A 20,623-nucleotide genomic window follows, 5' to 3' on the forward strand; every position below is an offset into this window, starting at 1 on the left:
TTCAGTTTGATAATGTTTCTCCCATCATTTATTGACTCTTGTACTACTTAGTTCCAGTTTTGATAGCAAGACAGAGAACAGTTGACTGTGGATGATAATTTCACTATTTCAGCATTTAATTTAGCAGCCCAATGTGTAGTGCAGTGACTAAAGTATTGGACTTAAAAGTGTTAGGTCCAGAATTTGACCTCTAGCTTCTCATGTGCTGCTCTAGATCTCTCTCCCTCTCCCTATAAAGATGTATTTATTCTCAATTCTGATAGACAAATAAACTTTTAAAAGAAATAATATTATAATGTGGATAACCCAAGAAAGGTACTTTCCCAGGTTACTGTTCAGGTGGCATACAGGAAGGAGTACAAGACTTTGCCCTATCATGTACAATCTCTCCCTACAACTTTAGAGAGGAAGCCAGGTACTGTGTCTGCACCTGCATTCTCCTATGGCTTCTCAGAGTCCTATAGAAAATAACTGAAGAGACAAACCAGGCATGAAACATACTCTAGAATCTGAGTAAGATTGACAATATGTGTTTCATGATTTTTTTTTTTACTTCATTCAAGACAGAAGAAATCCTCATCTAGCTTTAAGCCAGAGTAATTTTGGATTTTTTTTCTGGAAGATAAACACGCAGTTTAAAAGACTGGGTACATTCAATTCATTTCAAATCTGACCTGTAGAGGGAGGCACAGATATCAGTAGCTAACTTTAATACAATAAGTGAATTCTTTGTTGTTGTTTTCTTTCTTTCTTCCTTTCTTTCTTTCTTTCTTTCTTTCTTTCTTTCTTTCTTTCTTTCTTTCTTCCTTTCTTCTTTTGCCTCCAGGGTTACTGCTGGGGCTTGGTGCCTGCACCATGAATCCACTGCTCCTGGAGGCCATTTTTTCTCCCCTTTTGTTGCCCTTGTTGTTGTAGCCTTGTTGTGGTTATTATTATTGTTGTTGATGTCATTCATTGTTGGATAGGACAGAGAGAAATGGAGAAAGGAGGGGAAGACAGAGAGAGGAAGAAAAAAACACTTGCAGACCTGCTTCACTGCCTGTGAAGCAATTCCCCTGCAGGTGGGGAGCCAGGGGCTCCAACAGGGATCCTTACTCTGGTCCTTGAGCTTTGTGTCACGTGCGCTTAACCCGCTGCGCTACTGCCCCTATGTAAGTGAATTCTTATGATTATTATCATATCACCACATGAAAGTTACCAGGGAAGCTTCCTCCACATAGTTAGCCATGGAACTTAGAATCTCACATGCAAAAGGTCTTAAGTTAGCTGGGTGAGTAGAGAGAGGATACCCCTGGGTAACTAGATATGGTGTCTCTTAACCCATAGGTGATTCTTTTTAATAAAAACACCTTAGTTTCTAATGTACATATGAGCATATCATAAAAAAGAACACAATTAATTTGTATCAATAAAATTTCGCTACATCTCTTTAAGAAAACCAAGAAATATATAAATGGGAAGAAAATAGAACAAATTCAACAGCCCCCTCTCCTGTTCCATGTCTCCATCAGCAAATATTAAGTATTTGAGTAAAACCAAAATAAACTGAGTGGAATTATCACAATGATACCTGGTGAATTAAAGTAAGAAGTGTTCTAAGGGTTTAGAGCAAAAAAAATCCAATAAAACTTTGCTGTGCACACTATTTTAATATGCTTCAGAATACATAATTATGTTTTTAAAATGGCCACAAAATTAAAGGAGACTAGAAAGAGTACCTACCATGAAAACCAGAATTGACAAATACTTTTGAAGCTGTAAAATAGCATTAATCTTTTAGTAAAGTGAAAACAATCCTCCCTCTATTCTCACAAAGACAGCTGTTTATAGTTAGGTAGTTTCAGGGAAAAAAATATTTTGACATGGAAAATACTAGTGCATTTGGGCCTGGGTAACTATGTCTAGGCTCCAAACTAATTCAAGGCATTTTTTAATTAAAAGTATTTTCAAAGGGGTACTTTCAGAAGTGCCTATAGTATGATTTTTCTTAATTATTTCTGTACCATGTTACTACATTTTATAATAGGCTTCTCCTCACATCTTAAAGGAATCACATCTTAAAGGAACTCATGCTACAATTACATTTTTGTTACATTTTATTGGCATCCACATGCTAGTATTTAAAAATAGATTATTATTAAATGCCAAGTACTATATATGATATATGAAGTTGTACTATCACACACACACACACATAACATATGGCAATTGACTTAAGTGGAAATTTTTGCTAAGCAAGTAAGATTAGTGTTTTTAATACATCATCATTTTAAGGTATGGTTTTCCCATGTGAATCTGATTCAGCTAAGTTCAACAAATACTGCTCTTATAAGCAAGGCATAAGTTGTTGCTTTGGCTAGAAACTGATCCCAATGGACCTCTAGAGAAATATTAATCTATTCCTGCCAAATATTGTTTGGTCTTCAGTAATTTTTCAGTAACACAGTGATTTCCATATAACCATGACAAATTTACTTTTCAAACATAGTTGAGATGGCTATTTTCTTTTAAAGGAGTTACCCTTCCAGTGAATCATAAAATAAATAAGAGGATATAAAATTATATTTGCTACAATTTTAATTTTTTTACTCTCAGAGCTAGACTAATGAGGAAATTGGGAATTTCATATAATTAATGATTACAAATCAAAATTTAATGAACCTCTAAAAAGTTTAGAGTTCCATGAGAAGCATTGTTTGATATTTCTTGGAAAGTGACGTGGTAACTGCAGACTAAAAGAAAAAATTTTGCATGTATTTATCAGTAAAACCATTAATACATATGAAATATATTAATCATATTTTGAATAATGTGATAATATTTTCTTTTAATATCTACTAAAAAGGTAACATATATATGTAAAATATCATCTAATTATGTAGCTTGGCACAAATATTTATCCAGTAAATTCAAAAGTAACAGTTCTTAAAGAAAGTATGACATTTTATTTTTCCAAAATTCCTTTGTTTTCAAAAAAGTCTTTAGTGATTGTCATTATAATAATTTAGAATGAGTAGTATAATTTAGAGTGACTAGTATAATTTGGAATGACTAGTATGTTTTTGTTCATTACTTCTTCATTAAGCAACTGCATTTCTTCCCTAAAAAAGTAGATTATTATCATGTTGAGATAAGCCAGAAACAGAAGGATGAATATGGGATGATCTCACTCACTGACAGAAGCTAAGAAATAAGAACAGAAAAGAGAAACATATGTAGAACTTGGACTATTTTTGGTGTATTGCACCAAAACAAAGGACTCTGGGACAAGGGCAGGAGATGGTGAGGGGCTTTCAGGTCCTGGTGCATGATGGTGGAGGGGGACTTAAGGAGTGAGAATGTTTTGAAGAAAACTGAGAAATTATATACATCTATAACAACTATATTTTTGCAAACCAATTTTAAGAAAGTAAATATTTTCCCTTCAAATCAAACTTAGCTCTAAATTTCTGCCTAACATTACAGGTAGTTTATTATTATATCATATTTTGTGTTTGGTGGAATTTCACTTTATATATTTATAAAACTTATTGTTTACGTTCTATAGTTTTTATGAACTTATAAAACAATGATATGTTCAATTTTTTAATAATTTGAATAGGTGAGCTACATGTTAATAAATATAATTATAAGTTATAAGGTTTATAATTTTATGTAAACATATCAGAATACTTATGCAGTATTTATTACTGTATTTTCTTTTAGGACCTAACTAAGAAAGATTATATATATATATATGTATATATATATAGTTATATAATTATGTAGCTTGGCACAAATATTTATCCAGTAAATTCAAAAGTAACAGTTCTTAAAGAAAGTATGACATTTTGTTTTTCCAAAATTCTTTTGTTTTCAAAAAAGTCTTCAGTTATTGAAAATACAAATAATAGAATTGAATTATTAACTAGATTTCTATATATTTTAATATAATCTCTTAGTCCTATAATATCATAACTGTGGTAACATAGTATAAGTAAAAGAAGCACTGATTTTAGAATGAAATAAATGTGTGGTAGGAGCTGTGGCACAGGTGCAAGTTTCTATGCAGAAGGGTCTGAGATCAAACCAAGGGTTCCCACTTCCAGGGGCAAAGCTTCATGGAAAGTGAAGACGTGCTGTGGATGTCTCTCTGACCCTCTCCTCTTGTCTATTCACCTTTCATCTCAAGTTCCCTCTGTTCAATAAAATAAAGTTAATTTAGGGGATAGGGCCAGTAGTCCAGCAGGCTAAGCACACGTGGCGTGAAGGACCCATGTAAGGATCCCGGTTAGAGCTCCGTGCTCCCCACCTGCAGGGTGGTCGCTTCATGGGCGGTGAAACAGATCTCAGGTGTCTGACTTTCTCTCCTCCTCTCTGTCTCCCCTCCTTTCTCGATTTCTCTCTATCCTATCCAACAGCAACAGCAATAATAATTATAACGACAACAAGGGTAATAACAAGGGCAATAAAATGGCAGCAGTGGATTTGTAGTGCAGGCACTGAACCCCAGTAACAACCCTGGAGGCAAATAAAATAAATTTATATTAAAAAGAATGAAATGAACGTAGATTATTATCATAGCTTTGGAGAGATTAAGCTGGATGGAGAAAGGCATAGTCCATGATTCATAACTGCTATCTAACAGATTGAACATTTGACTTAATTTCTGTACTATTGGATTTACAGCAACATCTAGTCCATGTATTATTTAGCTCACATTAGATAATATATGGAGCCACCCTTTAAATATTACAAAGTGGGTTTGGGGACAAATATTTACTGTTATCTTAATTTCTTCTGTGTAATTTAAATTGTTTCCAGATTTCTGGATTTAGAAAAAACTTTTAACTTCATCTTTGTTGAAAGTGGAGAACATTTATAATGTCAAATACAAATGCATTCTAAAGTGGTAATAATATGCCTCTACTATTACTGCTGATGGAGTTTGTTTCCTGCAATTATCTAAGTGAATAAGAACCTAAGTAGCCTTTCCTGGTCCAAATTCTCAACAGCAGTTTGTTGGAACAAATATATTGGGTTAGAATAAATGGTCTCTGAAAAAGATCTGAAAACTTTATAATTGCAAATAGTCAGCATATGAAAATTGGTGCACAGTATGAGGTGAAGCATGTTGAGGTGGCAATCGTTGCGTTGGTTAGGTTGTGATCGGCGGATGCAATATTATTTGGTATGGATTGGGAGAGGCTTCACCTCAGACTGTGTCCAGAGACTTCACGTGTGGAATGACAACCCTGCAGCTTCATTACTCAGGTGAGACCTTTCCTTTTATAGTACACTCTAATTTCATCTCAGGTGGTTCACTTTCTAACAAAGTCCCATAACCTAGATATACACCAGTTTCTGTGAGAGCTTATGTTTACACGTATCCATAAACTACTGCAAAATATATACCTGAAAGCAGAAGTACACTAGAGTTTGCAGTGAGTACCTCCCTAACACTTCCTCTCCACTATTCCAAGCTTTGGGTCCATGATTGCTCAACAATTTGTTTGGCTTCGTATGTTTACTCTCTTTTCAATCACCAGGTTCCAGATGCCACCAGGATGCTGGCCAGGCTTCCCTGGATTGAAGACCCCACCAATGTGTCCTGGAGCTCAGCTTCCCCAGAGACCCACCCTACTAGGGAAAGAGAGAGGCAGACTGGGAGCATGGACCGACCAGTCAACGCCCATGTTCAGCGGGGAAGCAATTACAGAAGCCAGACCTTCTACCTTCTGCAACCCTCAACGACCCTGGGTCCATGCTCCCAGAGAGATAGAGAATGGGAAAGCTATGGGGGGGGGGGGGGTAATGGAAATTGGGTGGTGGGAATTGTGTGGAGTTGTACCCCTCCTACCCTATGGTTTTGTTAATTAATCCTTTCTTAAATTAAAAAAAAAAAGAAAGAAAATTGGTGCAGCAATGAAAATATTTTTTATTTCTTTATTGGGGGATTAATGGTTCAGAGTCAACAGTAAAATACAATAGTTTGTACAAACATAACATTTCCCAGTTTTCTACAAAATAATATAACCCCCACTAAGTCCTCCTCTGCCATCATGATCCAAGACCTGAAACTTCACCCTTCCCCTCCATTCCAGAGTGTGTGGTCAATACACCAACTCCAGTCCAAGTTCTGCTTTGTGTTTTCCCTTCTGATCTTCTTTTTCAACTTCTATGAGTGAAATAATCCATACTCATACTCCTGTTTCTGACTTACCTCACGTAACATGATTTTAAGCTCCAACCAAAATGGGCTGAAAACAGTGAAATCACTATTTTCTTCTTCCTTTTTTTTTTTTTTACAAGATCAGTGTGCAAGTTTATTTTCACTAAGAAAAGCATAAACATATGAAGAACCTTCAAAGATTTTGCTGAAGATGTTGAATTTACCATAGCTTTTCATTTAACAAATGTAGGTAGCTTTTTACCAGTGAGCAACAGTACTACTAGATTAAAAAAAAATCAGAAATATTGTTGGTGATATGTTTTATACATGTCTTTGGATCTCTTTCTTCAAAATATTATTTTGCAGATACTACTAAAAAGTTAAAGAAGTTAGAGCCTTTTAGAGAAAATTACTGAAGTCTAGTGACTATTTTTTTCTAAGTGTAACATTTTCTTTTTTCTTTTTTTTTTTTCACCCTTTATTGGGGAGATTCATTTTTTACATTCGACAGTAAATACAATGGTTTGTACAAGCATAACATTTCTCATTTTTCCCCATAACAATACAACTCCCACTAGGTCCTCTGTCATCCTTTTCCAGGACCCTTATTCTCTCCCCCACCCCCACAACCCAGAGTTGCAATACACCAGCTCCAGTCCAGGTTCTGCTTAATATTTTCTCTTCTGATCTTGTTTTTCAACTTCTGCCTGTGAGTGAGATCATCCCATATTCATCCTTCTGTTTCTGACTTACTTCACTTAACATGATTTTTTCAAGCTCTATCCAAGATGGGCTAAAAATAGTGAAATCACCATTTTTAAGAGCTGAGTAATATTCATTGTGTATATATACCACAACTTGCTCAACCACTCATCTGTTTTTGGACACCTGGGTTGCTTCCAGGTTTTGGCAATTACAAATTGTGCTGCTATGAACATGTATGAACATTTGTTCCTGCTACCTTTTCTGATGTATGACGTTCTCATAGGAGTGAAGTGGCATTTCATTGTTTTCTTTATTTACATTTCTCTATCAGTGACTTGGAGCATTTTTTTTTTATGTTTTTCGGCCTTTTGAAACTCTTCTGTGGTGAATATTCGGTTCTTATCCTCTCCCCATTTTTGAATGGGGTCATTTTTCTTTGCTGTTGCTGCTGAGTTTAGTGAGCTCTTTATATATTTTGATTACTAGCCTCTCATCTGATCTTCTCTCACTCTGTAGGTCTCATTGTTTGGGTAGTGGTTTCTTTTGCTGTGCAGAAGCTTTTCAATTTGATGTAGTCCCATTGGTTTATTTTTGGTTTAGTCCTCTTCACAATTGGATGTGTATTATTGAAGATGCCTTAAAATGTATACAGAAATGAGTTTTAATTTTATTTTCCTCTAAATATTTGATAGTTTCTGGTCTAACATCCAAGTCCTTGATCTATTTGACAATTACTTTTGTGTTTGGTGAAATATAGTGGTTCAGTTTCATTCTTCTGCATGTTTCAACCCATTTTTTCCACCGTTTGTTGAAAAGACACTTCTTTCCCCACTTAATAGTCTGGGCACCTTTGTCAAAGATTAGATGGCCATGGTGTGGGGCTTATTTTCTGAGATTTCAATACTATTCCATTGGTCAGTGTGTTCTGGTACCAAGCAGTTTTGATTACAATGGTCCAATAATACAGTTTGAGATCTGGGAGTGTGATAACCCCCCTTTCTGATTTTTCTTCTTAATATTGTTTTGGCAATCCCAGATCTTTTCTGGTTCCAGATAAATACTTGTAGCTTTTATTCTATTCTCCGAAAAATAAAATGAATGGAAGCTTAATGGGGATTGCATTAAATCTCTATATGATTCTGGGTAGTATTTTAATGATGCTAATTCTTCCAACTCATGACCAGGGAATACCTTCCCAATTCTTTGTGACTCATAATTTTAGTATACCAGTCTTTCACTTCATTATTAGGTTTATTCCTAGATATTTTATAGCTTTTGTTGCTATAGCAAAGGAAATTGATTTCTCGATTTCTTCTTCTGCTACCTTAGTGTTTGCATAAAGGAATGCCACTGACTTTTTAATGTTAATTTTGTTGCCTGACACCTTACTGTGTTGCCTGATGATTTTCAAAAGCTTCCTGCTGGATTCTGTAGTTTTTCTATGTATACTATCATGTCATCAGCAAATAGTGAGAATTTGACTTGTTGTCTTCCAGTCTGTGTCCCTTTAATTCTTTACTCTTGCTTGATTGCTATGGCAATAACTTCCAACACTATGTTGAATAGTACTGGTGACAGTGGGCAGCCCTGTCTTGTACCTGATCTGAGGGGAAATGCTTCCAGGTTTTCACCATTGAGTATGATGTTGGCGATAGGTTTGCTATATATAGCCTCCACTGACTTGAGGAATTTTTCATAAATTCCTATTTTTTGTAGTTTTTTGATCATAAAAGGATGTTGGATTTTGTCAGAGGCTTTCTCTGCATTATATTATTACTATTATTATGTGGTTTTTGGCTTTGCTTCTCCTGAGGTGATGGATCATGTTGATTGACCTGAATATATTAACCCAACCTTGCATATCTGGGATAAACCCCTCTTGATCATGATGAACAATCTTTTTAATATGCTGCTGTAGCCTATTGGCTAGGATTTTGTTCAATATTTTAGCATCAATGTTCATCAAAGGTATTGATCCATAGTCTTCTTGTGTAGTAGGAACCTTTTCACATAGTTCTCTTGATAGGCTCAACAGGAAAGACTCACTTGAGGACTCAACAAAGTGCAACTGGGGTTTCTTTAGGGACTTGCTAGCCCATGCAGTGCTCTTGGTCTGGCTGGCAGAGGACCTGGGGATCAGGCCTGGGACTTTGGTCCTTTGGGCATAAGAGTCTCTTTGTATATGCTATGTACCCTCTATGCTGTTTTTAATCTTGGAAACCTGTGAGTGATTAAGTTTAAAAAAATTAAATAAACTATATTTAAAAAGCCCTCTAATATGTTCAGGCTCACATAGACAACAAGGATGATAAATTACTTACAATCCACTGTCAAGATTATAAACATTTAGCAGATATTCACCCCAGGGATTGAGAGAAAACAAAACAAAACAAAACTGTTAACATTTGCAACTGTGAACTCTTAAGTACCTGACTAGACACAAGTCAATCCAGGCAAGTGTAACCAATGGATTGAAAAGTTCTAATGGAGGGGCCCTCAAAGACTAGAGAAGCTGTGCTCAGCACAAAAAAGTACTGTCATGCTGTCCAATTATCCACTTCTCTCTCTTCAATTTGAACATAAGAGACCTCCATCTTCCAAAAGCATCAGTATTAACATTGAACTAATGGTTCCACCCATTTTTGATACACACTAAAGGCCAAAGACAACCTGCTTCAGGGATCCAGGAACCACTGACCAGAAACCACCCCACACTGCCTATAAATTTGTATAAATTTCAAAGCACTCCAAATATGGTCAGACTGAAAAGAAACATTGGATACATGAACAGGGATAACATCGCAATAAAAAATTTCTAAAAGGATAGACCTACATAAGACTAAGACAAGCATAAGCCTATAGGACTACATCAAATTAAAAAGCTTCTGCACAGCAAAAGAAACCACTACCCAAACCAAGAGACCCCTCACAGAATGGGAGAAGATCTTTACATGCCATACATCAGACAAGAGGCTAATAGTCAGAATATATAAAGAACTTGCAAATCTCAACAACAAGAAAACAAGTAACCCCATCCAAAAATGGGGGGAGGAAATGGACAGAATATTCACCACAGAAGAGATCCAAAAGGCTGAGAAACACATGAAAAAAATGCTCCAAGTCTCTGATTGTCAGAGAAATGCAAATCAAGACAACAATGAGTTATCACTTCACTCCTGTGAGAATGTCGTACATCAGAAAAGGTAGCAGCAACAAATGCTGGAGAGGTTGTGGGGTCAAAGGAACCCTCCTGCACTGCTAGGGGGGATGTAAATTGGTCCAACCTCTGTGGAGAACAGTCTGGAGAACTCTCAGAAGGCTAGAAATGGACCTACCCTATGATCCTGCAATTCCTCTCCTGGGAATATATCCTAAAGAACCCAAAACACCTATCCAAAAAGATCTGTGTACACATATGTTCTTAGCAGTACAATTTGTAATAACCAAAACCTATAAGCAACCCAGGTGTTCAAGAAGAGATGAGTGGCTAAGCAAGTTGTGGTATATATACACAGTGGAATACTACTCAGCTACAAAAAATGGTGACTTCACCATTTTAATCCGATCTTTGGATGGTTCTTGAGAAATTCATGTTAAATGAAAAATCCAGAAACAGAAGGATGAATACGAGATGATCTCACTTTCAGGCAGAAGTTGAAAAACAAGATCAGAAGAGAAAACTCAAGTAGAACCTGAACTGGAATTGGCATATTGCACCAAAGTAAAAGACCCCGGGGGGAGGGGGGGATACAGATCCAAAAAGGATGACAGAGGATCTAGTGGGGGATGCATTGTTATGTGGAAAACTGGTAAATGTTATGCATGTACAAACTATTGTATTTACTGTTGAATTTTAAACATTAATTCCCCAATAAAATAATTCAAAAATATATATTTAAAAATGAAAAAAAAAAAACTTCAATGAGACTTCACTGCTAGAAATAGACCTACCCTATGATCTTGCAACTCCTCTCCTGGAGATACGTCCTAATAACCCAACACACCCATCCAAAAAGATTTGTGTATACCCAGGTTCATAGCAGCACAATTTGTAATAACCCAAAGCTGGAAGCAACCCAGGTGTCCAAGAACAGATGAGTGGCTGAGCAAGCTGTGGTATATATACACAATGAAATACTACTCAACTATTAAAAATGGTAATTTCACTTTCTTCACCCCATCTTACAATTTTTACAAAAGTGATATTTTTTGAGAAGGTCTTTGTCAACAACTAGAAAATCAACTCTGCTTATATTTATTGAATAGGTAGTATTTTGTTAGAGTAACAATGATTTACAAGACAGTTGTTGGCAAATAGATACAATTTAACTTCCCATGATAGGTGTCTGCATACCACTCCCATCACCAGCTTGGGTCCTCCTCCATAATCATGCACTGGGTTCCCAACATCCACACTCAAACCCTCCATCCACAAATATCCACTCACCCTGTCCTTGGCCTTGCTGCAACAGACCAGGTCCAGTTCCAGTTTCATGCTATGATGTCATTTCTTGCTTCTTAATGTCCACCTATAAGTTTCATCAACCAGTATTCATCCTTCTCTCCTACTACCTTTAAGTGGTCTAGAATCTGCAGCTACTTCAAATAGTAATACTCAGAAAAATATCAAAATGGCAGTAGGAATGTGGATTTTTAAAAAACTTTTTTTAAATATTTATTTATTTGTTGGATAGAGACAGTCAGAAATTGAGAGGGAAGGGGAAGATAGAGAGGGGGAGAGACAGAGAGACACCTGCAGCCCTGCTTCACCACTCATGAAGCTATCCCCCTGCAGGTGAGGACCAGGGGCTCAAACCTGGGTCCTTGCACACTGTAATATGTGTGCTCAACCAGGTGCATCACCACCTGGCTTCAAATGTGGAATTTTTTGTCATATTACAAAAGAGCTGAAGAGCACCTTACTATTGTGCAACCTATCAATGTCAATGTAGAAGTCAAATAATTTCTAAGAGGATATGGAAAAAAAATGACCAGAAAGGATTTCCCTTGGATTGTGTCTGAGGGAAACACTCAGCCACAGACGACTGTCATTTGTGTAGCTTCCAAGTACATAAAAATTCATATCAAGGCTCTTTGACATTTGAACCATTGTGAAATCCCAAATATGGAATTAGCCATTGTGTAGCAGTTGTCAGTGCCAAGTCTTTATTGAATTCCTGCCTAAAGTATACCATTTACTAAGAATATTTGGTAAGTGCCCAGAACTCTACTAGAAATTCATATGCTTTCTCTGTACTTGAGGATTATGAAGATTTCTATAAAAAATTTCCTTAGTTTCCCTGGAATATTTTTCATTTCATTTGATTGTGTTTACAGGAAACTTTCTTCTTTTTCCACCTGGATTTCATTTTATCACTTGTTTCTCTGTATGCATTAAAATGCCTGTGCCTAATGGACAATTAATGAATCCTAAGAATACCTAATTTTCCTCCCTTGAGGTTAGAGTTTCTACCAGAAATGTTGGCTGAAACATGTGGTTTCAAAGTCATTATTCATGAAAAACAAGGAACTGGTGGGTGGTCAGTACAAATCAGTGGTCTCAATGGAAACCAGAGCAAACTAAAAAGCTCCTTATGGAAAACTCTATGTGAATTTTTAGTATAAGAATACATAAAGTCCTTTGTGGGGCTATGATAGCCTGTAGCAAAAAATAATATAAATGTAATGTAACTACAGAATGGAGTTTTTAGTGATTTAGCTTAACACAGAAATGAAGTAAAAATGTGATAGAAGAAAATATTTAAAAATGCCATTGAATTAAATTTACAATTCATTTAAATGAATTATTGATGAAAGCACAATGAAGTACTTGCTTTTATAAAAAAGAACGATGATCTGTATATCACATCATATACAGGCAAAACTCTAACTTGATTAAAGACATGAAACCAAGGATCTCCTTTTGATTGTCTGTGTGTGTGTGTGATTAACTTGTATCCACTGTGAGCTAAACAATCAATACTCTGTGGGCCTGGGCAGTGGTGCACCTGGTAAACTGAATATATTACCATGAGCAAAGTACTCAGGTTTAATCCCCTTATCCCCACCTGGTGGGGGAAAACTTCACAAGTGATGGAGCTGTATTGCAGATATCTCTTCTATGTTCTTCTCTATCTCCCCTCCTCTATCAACTTCTTTCTGGATGCCTCTATTCACTGAATAAGTAAATAAAGTCTTTCTAAAAATTAGTACTCTGATTTCTGTCTTGGAAGCTTTAAAAAAAAAAAAGATTGTCAGAACTACTGAACAGTTGCTGATATATACTTGAGAAGTCAAACTGGGAGCTCACAGAAATCTCCAGGTTTCTGAAGCAGAACATAAATTACAGCTAGTGACCCATTAATGACCACTGATATCTCTGGCCTAAATACATTCTGAACTAAAATACTTAGATAAATATTCAGACTTGACTCCAAAACAACATTGAGGTCTCTGATGCCTCAAATACAGTTCCATCCCCCATTCTTCCTTTCTTTCTATAAAACTGTATTGTTAATTACTGAGTTCCTGAGGTACTTAGCACTTGGCTAGCTGCTGTGGAAAGTGAAGTGAAAGATGTGATACACAGCTGTGTTTTTTCCTTTGATTACCCTCTGAGTGAGGGCCCTTCCCTAAGCTGCCTACCCCTGCTCTACTTTAACCATTAGTATTATTAAGTGCTAACTCATTTTTTTAAACATTTTTTAATCAGTGACTTAATATTGATTTACAAAATTATGAGATAAGAGGGGTATAATTCCTTACCATTCCCACCATCAGAGTTCTGTGTACTCATCCCCTCCAATGGAAACTACAAGAGTTCTCCCAAAGTCACAGGTGTGAGTTGACTTTATATTTATCACTACCTATCTGTATCTATATAATTTTTTGCCCAATTTTTCAATAGTTCTCTTTTCATTTCCTTTCTAAGTCATACGTACAGCTATTACTACATCTGAGCATCATATTTTCTCTTTTATTTTTTAAAACAAATATATAACTATTGTTTATTAATGTAATAAATGTTATTACATTAGTAAATAAATAAATTGTTAAATAAAAGTATTTTTTAAAGCCAGAGAGGTGAAAGAGGGAGTCAATGAGAAGCCCAGAGGGGCTCCCTGAGCTCAGTAAAATGGACCCAACAGGCACCTGACTCATGTGGGAGTGGGAAAGGAGGAGAGGGAGAAAGGGAGGGGCAGGGGGTGGTGCACCTGGTTAAATGTGCACGTTACAGTGAACAGGGACCCTGGTTTGAGCCCTCAGCCCCCACCTGCAGGGGGGAAGCTTCATAAGTGGTAAAGCAGGGCTGCAGGTGTCTCTCTGCCTCTCTCTATCTCCCCTTCCCCTCTCAATTTCTTCCTGAATCTATCCTATAATAAATAAAAATATATTTTTTAAAAATAAGAGAATGTTATCCCCTATAACTCAGGGGCCCCTCCTGCTTTGGAGACATGGGGCTTTGTAAGGAACACCCCTATCGGGGTCTTGGGGGCTCCCAGCACCCGGGTGCTGCTTCCCTGGCCAGGAGCTTAGGGATACCCTTGTCTCCCAGCTTTGCAAACTCCAGGCCACAGTGGTGCTTTGGCTGCTGCTTCTCAGAACAGCCCCATTCTCTTCTCTTTTCTTTTATTCTTTTTCTTTCCTTTCACAAAGAGAAACAGTGTCTGACTGCCTCTGGTGTTTTCTAGATTCACATCCCTTTCAATGATAGTATAAAAACAAGATTCCTGGTGACAGATGCTTCAGGTACTGGTAGAATTTGGGACATAGAAATCGAAACAGTTATTAAGAATCTCTCCAACAACAAAAGTCCTGGACCAGATGGCTTCACAAATGAATTCTGCACTACAAAACCTTCAGGAAACAGTTAATACCTATACTTCGAAAGCTTTTCCACAAAATCGAAGAAACAGGAACACTCCCTTCCACCTTCTATGAAGCCAACATCATCCTGATACCAAAAGCAGATTGGGGGAGTCTGAGGTAGCAGCCGGTTAAGCACACGTGGTGCTAAGCACAAGGACCATCATAAAGATCCCGGTTTGAGCAGCCGGCTCCCCATCTGCAGGGGGGGTTGCTTCACAGGCGATGGAGCAGACTTATTTTACTCATTCTTTTTTTTTTTATTTAAGAAAGGAGACATTAAGAAAATCATAGGATGCGGCGGGGGGAGGGGGAGGGTAAAACTCTACACAATTCCCACCACCCAATCTCTATATCCCATTTCCTCCCCAATAGCTTTCCCATTCTCTATCCCTCTGGGAGCATGGACCCCACCCCGGGTCATTGTGGGTTGCAGAAGGTGGGAGGTCTGGCTTCTGTAATTTCTTCCCAGCTGAACATGGGCATTGACTGGTCGATCCATACTCCGTCTGCCTCTCTCTTTCCATAGTAGGGTGAGTCTCTGGGGAAGCAGAGCTCCAGGACGCATTCATGGTGTCCTCAGTCCAGGGAAGCCTGGCCGGCATCCTGGAACCTGGTGGCTGAAAAGAGAGTTAACATACAAAGCCAAACAAATTGTTGAAGCATCATGGACCCAAAGGTTGGAATAGTGGAGAGGAAGTGTTGGGGGGTACTCACTGCAAACTCTAGTGTACTACTACTTTCAGGTATATATTTGCCCTAGTTTATGCATACCTGTGAACATATGCTCTGTCTACTGGAACCTGGTCTATATCTAGGTTTTGTGACTTTGTTAGGAAGTGAATCACCTGGGGTGGAATTAGAGAATACTATGAAAGGAAAGGTCTCACCTGAGTGATGAAGCTAAAGGGTTTGACCTTCCACACCTGAATTCTCTGGACACAGTCTGAAGTGAAGCATGCTGGGCTGGCACTCGTTGCGTTGATTAGGTTGCAATCAGTGGGTGCAATATTATTTGATCTGAAAGGGAAACTAAAAGCAGGACCTGACCAAATTGTAAGTAGGGCACCAAAGTAAAAACCCTGTGGTGAGGGGTAGACATGCAGCTTCCTGGGACACTGGGGGTGGGAGTGGGTGGGAGGGATAGGTCACAGTCTTTTGGTGGTGGGAATGGTGTTTATGTACACTCCTAGCAAAATGTAGACATATAAATCACTAGTTAATTAATATGAGAGGGGGAAAATCAAAGTTTTCTCAAAGTTTTTCGAAACACAAACTGAATCTTTTTAATATATAGGCTGTGTATTTGATAGGGGGACTCTTTCAAAAGCCTAGACCAAGTAGATTAGAAGCAACCAATAGCACAGCTATATACAAGATACTGGGTATTGTACAGTAAACCATAACAAAAGGACTTTTCAAAGTTAACCCAATTACCAAATAATGTGATGATAACATTAACTATCGATTGTCTTTTTGAACCCTAAGACAGCAGGAACCTCACATCTCCACTATAGAGCCCCTACTTCCCCCAGTCCTGGAACCATTGGATAGGGCCCACTTTCCCGTATGCCTCTCCCAATCCATATCAAATAATATTGCATCCGCCGACCACAACCTAACCAACGCAACGATTGCCACCTCAACATGCTTCAGCTCAGACTGTGTCCAGAGACTTCATGTGTGGAATGACAACACTTCAGCTTCATTACTCGGGTGAGACCTTTCCTTTTATAGTACACTCTAATTTCATCTCAGGTGGTTCACTTTCTAACAAAGTCCCAAAACCTAGATATACACCAGTTTCTGTGAGAGAGAGCTTATGTTCACACGTATCCATAAACTACTGCAAAATATATACCTGAAAGCAGAAGTACACTAGAGTTTGCAGTGAGTACCTCCCTAACACTTCCTCTCCACTATTCCAAGCTTTGGGTCCACGATTGCTCAACAATTTGTTTGGCTTTGTATGTTAACTCTCTTTTCAATCACCAGGTTCCAGATGCCATCAGGATGCTAGCCAGGCTTCCTTGGATTGAAGACCCCACCAATATGTCCTGGAGCTCAGCTTCCCCAGAGACCCACCCTACTAGGGAAAGAGAGAGGCAGACTGGGAGCATGGACCGACCGGTCAACGCCCATGTTCAGCGGGTAAGTAATTACAGAAGCCAGACCTTCTACCTTCTGCAATCCTCAATGACCCTGGGTCCATGCTCCCAGAGGGATAGAGAATGGGAAAGCTATCGGGGGAGGGGGTGGGATATGGAGATTGGGTAGTGGGAATTGTGTGGAGTTGTACCCCTCCTACCCTATGGTTTTGTTAATTAATCCTTTCTTAAATAAAAAAAAAATTATAAATAAATAAATAAAAAGAATTGGGAGAAGCATATGGGAAAGTGGGCCCTACCCTAGGGTCCCAGGACTGGGGGAAATTTAGGCTCTATAGTGGAAATGTGAGGTTCCTGCTGTCTTAGGGTTCAAGAAGACAATGGATAGTTACTGTTATCATCACATTATTTGGTAATTGGGTTAACTTTGAAAAGTCCCTTTGTTAGACATACAATCAATTTTTCCCCCTCATATTAATTAAATAGTGATTTATATGACTACAATTTAAGTCTGAAAGATCTAGTACTGTCTTGTGAAAAGCAAATATTCTCTAATTATCAGTTGGATTTTACATACTACTCAGGAAACCAAGTTCCAAACACTTGAAGCAACAATGACATTAAAATGCCTAACAATAGAATTACAAAATAATTGTAAGATGATGTAATAAGAAAAACCCTTACACAGAGGTTTGAAAAAAGCATCATAGATGAGATGTAGCACACCAGGTTAAGATAACATATTACCCAGGTAATATGTTAAGCACAACTACCTGGGTTTGATCCCCTGCTGTCTACCTATAGGGAGTCTACATCATGAGTGGTCAATAGGTCTTCAGGTGTCCTCGCTCTCTTTATTTCCCCACACTCTCTTAATTTCTCTCTGTCCTACCTAATAAAAATTAGAAAGAAATTTTAAAAAGGAGGGTGTGGATGGCCACCAGGAGCAGTGGATTTATAGTACTGGCACCAAGCCCCATCGAGAACTCTGGTAGCAATGAGAGAGAAAGGAAGAAAGAAAAAGAGAAAGAAAGAGAAAGAAACAAAGGAAGGAAGAAAGAAATTTTAATGATATTGTTTATAAACCATTAATGTCCCAACAAAATGATTTAAACTAATCATTAACAAGTGAGGTATAAAATCAATGAACATATGAATAGGTATTCCTTACTTTTCATGGGCCTCTGAGGGAGCATGTAGCCTATTTTGTTTTATAGTTGCGGATCCAAATAACTGCAGAACTGGATTTTCTCAAAAGAAAGCAAGTTCTTACTACATGATTCTTATTCATCTTTCAGTCTTCTACACCACTGGACGCGTTATTTGGCAGTTTAATATTTTATTTATTTATTAATGAGAAAGATAGGAGGAGAAGAGAAAAAGAACCAGACATCACTCTGGTACATGTGCTATCAGGGATTGAACTCAGAACCTCATGCTTAAGAATCCAATGCTTTACCCACTGCTCCACCTCCTGGACCTCTGTTTGGCAGTTTATATTCACAACCATATTGACTCGAATTGTATGGTTTCCATTTAGAATTTTATTAAAGTGTCATTGAATGTGACTTAAAAATTATTTCTTATACTCCATTATTGAATGCTAGAATTAATGAAGTGTCTAGTTTTGATGACGTAGAAAGATAGAGACAAACTGACACAAATCTCCAAGTTTCTTGACTTTCAACTAAACTGTCTTTTACTTATGTCTCATGGGAAAACTTCACTACCTAATGTTCTAAATTCAATTTATTTCTAAAATTATTTTTATTAGGTGGATTAATGGTTTATAACATAGAGTTGTTAGAAGTGTACATTTTCTCAGTTTTCTGCAAAATAATCTCAAACCCAGCCTAGGCTCTACTTTGCCATAATGTACTAGAAACTGAAAGGCCCACTAACCCCACCACCACCTCTACTCACGCTCAACTCCCCTGTACCCACAATCACACACACAAACACCACCCTAGGCCCCAGAGTCCTTTACTTTGGTGCAATATAACAAATTCAGTTCAAATTCAAGTCAATTTGGGTCCATACTCCCAGAGGGATAAAGAATAGGAAAGCTATCAAGGGAGGGGAAGGGATATAGAGATCTGGTGGTGGGAATTGTGTGGAGTTGTAGCCCTCCTATCCTATGGTTTTGTTAATGTCTCCTTTTAAAAATAAATGAATAAAAATTTAAAAAAAAACAAATTCAGGTCTTTTACTTCTTTGTTAGGCTTATTCCTAGATATTTTGTTTTTGATGCTATAGTGAATGGAACTGATTTATGATTTCTTCTTCTTATAACTTACTGTTTACATAAAGGAGTGCCAGCAATTCTTGAATATAAATTTTGTAATGTGACATCTTACTATATTGTTTGATAATTTATAGGAGATTACCGCTGGTCTTTAGGTTTTTCTGTGTATACTATCACATCATCTGCAAAGAATGACACTTTAATTTCTTTTTTTTTTAATTTCTTTAGTGGCGGATTTATGTTTTACATTTGACAGTAAATACAACAGTTTGTACATGAATAACATTTCTCAGTTTTCCACATAACAATACAACCCCCACTAAGTCCTCTGTCATCCTTTTCCAGAGCCTGTACTTTCCTCCCCCACCCCCCGCCACCCAGAGTATTTTACTTAAGTGCAATACACCAACTCCAGATCAGGTTCTACTTGTGTTTTCTCTTCTGATCTTGCTATTCAACTTCTGCCTGAGAGTGTGATCATCCCATATTCATCTTTCTTTTCTCACTTATTTCACTTAACATGATTTTTTTCAAGCTCCATCCAAGATGAGCTGAAAATGGTGAAGTCACCATTTTTAATAGCTGAGTAGTATTCCATTGTGTATATATACCACAACTTGCTCAGCCACTCATCTCTTCTTGGACACCTGGGTTGCTTATAGGTTTTGGCTATTACAAATTGTACTAAGAACATATGTGTACACAGATCTTTTTGGATGGGTGTTTTGGGTTCCTTAGATATATCTCCGGGAGAGGAATTGCAGGATCATAGAATAAGTCTATTTCTAGCCTTTTAAGAGTTCTCCAGACTGTTCTCCACAGAGGTTGGACCAATTTAAGTTCCCACCAGCAGTGCAGGAGGGTTCCTTTGTCCCACAAACTCTCCAGCATTTGTTGCTGCTACCTTTTCTTATGTATGACATTCTCATAGGAGTGAGGTGGTATCTCATTGTTGTCTTGATTTGCATTTCTCTGACAATCAGAGACATGGAGCATTTTTTCATGTGTTTCTCAGCCTTTTGGATCTCTTCTGTGGTGAATATTCTGACCATGTGCTCTCCCCATTTTTGGATGGGGTTATTTGTTTTCTTGTTGTTGAGATTTGCAAGTTCTTTATATATTCTGACTATTAGCCTCTTGTCTGATGTATGGCATGTAAAGATCTTCTCCCATTCTGTGAGGGGTCTCTTGGTTTGGGTAGTGGTTTCTTTTGCTGTGCAGAAGCTTTTTAATTTGATGTAGTCCCAGAGGTTTATGTTTGCCTTAGTCTTCTTTGTAATTGGATTCATTTCATTGAGGATGTCCTTAAAATTTATGCGGCAAAGAGTTTGCCAATATTTTCCTCTGAGTATCTGATAGTTTGTGGTCTAACATCCAAGTCCTTGATGCACTTGGAATTTACTTTTGTATTTGGTGAAATATAGTGATTTAGTTTCATTCTTCTGCATGTTTCAACCCATTTTTTTCCAACACCATTTGTTGAAGAAACTCTGCTTTCCCCATTTAATATTCTGGGCACCTTTGTCAAAGATTAGATGTCCATAGTTG

General features: G+C 37.5%; 1 non-coding gene across 1 annotated transcript; it reads left to right on the top strand.

Moving 5' to 3' along the window:
- Positions 1–292: 292 nt before the first annotated feature.
- Positions 293–501, top strand: LOC132538473 (small nucleolar RNA SNORA73 family). The gene has a single exon (XR_009549829.1). It is a non-coding gene; the product is annotated as a small nucleolar RNA SNORA73 family (small nucleolar RNA).
- Positions 502–20,623: the final 20,122 nt, after the last annotated feature.

This window comes from Erinaceus europaeus, chromosome 4 (assembly GCF_950295315.1).
Source record: "Erinaceus europaeus chromosome 4, mEriEur2.1, whole genome shotgun sequence".
Classification (NCBI taxonomy): Eukaryota; Metazoa; Chordata; class Mammalia; order Eulipotyphla; family Erinaceidae; genus Erinaceus; species Erinaceus europaeus.